Below are 2624 nucleotides of genomic sequence, written 5' to 3'. Positions count from 1 at the left end.
TATGAATAAATTCCTGAATTTTTAAATATCTGTTCATTTTATTGATGACTGAGGGAACACTGTGAAATTTTTCTATAACACAGTCCTTGAGGGATCAGAGCAAGAGATCATCTTAGAGTTGTGACCCTTTTTCTGTCTTTACCTTCCAAACTTTGGTAAAATGCAAGACAAACTCTTTTTCTACTGAATTTGTCTTAGGCTTAAAACATTATAGTGAGATTTCAGTGTATTTTGCCATACATTTTTAATATTTTTACCACTGTGGAGGGTAGAATGTTATTATATTTTTAAGTTATGTTTTAGTTAATTTCTCTATTCTTATATATCCAGTTCATCTTACTCAGCTTGGTAAAACTATAATTTAAAGCTTATATCTTTATATTTTAAGATCTGAGCCTTCTATTTTATAATAGGATAAAAGATATAAAAACGTAGGAAGGTTATAAACAATAAAAAGTATCACAGAAAAAAATAAAGTAAATGTCAATCCACTCACATGGGCAGTGAATCTCAAAGTGTGCAGTTTTCAAGTTCTAATCGAATTGGATAATTCGGCACTTCTTTATGCCCGTCTGCAGAATGTACCTAAAAACTCATCTCTCCCTTGAGTAGTTTTGATAAACAATTAAATATTTATACTGTAATTTATACTATGCTGAAATTAGATGATTGTTCAGTCATAAATGACAACTCAACTGTGTCTAGGTTTTTATTTATTAGCCTTAGAACTTTTCTACTTATATTAAAATGTAATGATTTCCTTCATCATTTAACATTCATCAGTTTTCACCCTCAGATATTCGGTTTGTTATAAACTCTGAATAAAATAAAAAAAATAGTACAGCTATATACTTATTTTTGAATATATATGGTTGTCCTAAGAATTTAAAACAGCAGAAAATCAATATAACTTTGGAATTTGCTAAGCATTCAGATTAAAACACAAATTTCATAATTTATGTTGGTTGGCATAAGACTAGGGTTGCCAACCAATATTGTCTTTCTCTCTCTTTTATTGATTTGTTTGCTTATTTACTAAAAACCTAGCTCACAATTTTCAGGAATCTAGAGTATCCTGGGTTGATGGTGTTTACTAATTACATGTCTTTTGAGATTGCTGGTAGTGGTTCTCTGTGTTGATGTTCATGTAGGATCATCCCTTGATGAAAGGGAATAAGCAAAAGAAAAGGATTGAATTAGAAAAATTGTGGGTGTGGAATTTTAAGGAACCCATCTTAGTTCTCTTTTAGACCTCTCTGGCTCACTCACTTTTTATAGTAAAATTATTTTAAGTTTAAATATATGTTCATATGAAGTGAGTTTTAAATTGTAGATTGTTTCTCAACATAGTATATATTGTGAATTTTTTTTTTTCTCTCAAGGATCTTACAGGCATATCATTTGTCAAATTGTACTTATAATGGATTGTGCTGTTTAATTTCTATTGCTATAATTTTAGATTGTTAAATGAGTCCACAGGGCCAGTTGTTAAAAAAAATAAAAATGTAGTCATGTGTGGTAGGCAGAGTTCTAAGATAGCTCAGAAGAGTCATTACTTCCCTTTGAGTGTGGGAAAGACTGTGAATATGATGGGGTATCTTTGTTGTGATTATGTGACTTTATATGGCAAAAGAGATGCTGAAGATTTAAATAAGATTTCTAATCAGTTGACTTTGAATTAATCAAAAAGGAGATTTTCCTGAGCGAGACTGATATAATCAGTTGAGCCCTTAAAAGAAGCCAGAGTCAAACAGCAGATTTCCCTGCTGACCTTGAAGAAGCAAACCAGAATGCTATCAATTGTCTATGGGGATGAAGGTGTTTGGCTAAGCCCCAAGGGTGGCCTCTAGGAGCCGAGAACTGTCTAACCTACAGCTAGTTAGATAATGTCCCACAAAGGACTGATTCTGCCAACAACCAGAACATTTGGAAGAAGACCCTGGCTGCCACCTTAATTTTAGCTGAGTGAGACTAGCAGAGGTGCCAGCTAACCTGTACTTTGATTCCTGACCCAAGAAAAATATAAGACAATAAATCTGTATGGTTGTAAATAGCTAAATTTATAGTAATATGTTACATAGCAATAAAAAATAATTACAGTACAAATGGGTCTTTTTTAAAAGGGCATACTTAATGAAAACAAACTTTCATGGAATAATACTTATGAAAATTAGTATTTATTTGTATGAATAAGATTCTTAGGAACATTAAAACTCTTATACTTGGGACACTTTGATCAGACAGGAGATGTTCAAATTTCCAGACAGATTGGTGAAATTCTCAGGAGGCCACATGACTAGACAAATTTCTCAGAGGCAACGGATAATTGCATACAGGTTTAGAAATTCCCTCATACTTAAGTAATTAGCAAGGCAATTTTAAGAATGATATGACCTTATACTTTTATTTATTAGAGTAACAAAAGTATATATTAGCATGGATAAGTTAGAAAAATTTCTGTGGTAGATTGTTTTATTGTTCCTAACTATTCTCTTCCTTTCTAATGAAGGATTATATATCTCCCCTCCAATCCCCTTGCCATGTGGTTTACCACACCTATCATTGGAGTAAGTACACTTTCTGACCACTTGGCCCATCTGCCTGTGTGACTTGTGGGAGCCAAT

Source organism: Pteropus vampyrus, unplaced genomic scaffold (genome assembly GCF_000151845.1).
Source record: "Pteropus vampyrus isolate Shadow unplaced genomic scaffold, Pvam_2.0 Scaffold57, whole genome shotgun sequence".
In the NCBI taxonomy this organism is placed as follows: domain Eukaryota; kingdom Metazoa; phylum Chordata; class Mammalia; order Chiroptera; family Pteropodidae; genus Pteropus; species Pteropus vampyrus.
Note: the sequence above shows the minus strand (reverse complement) of the source record.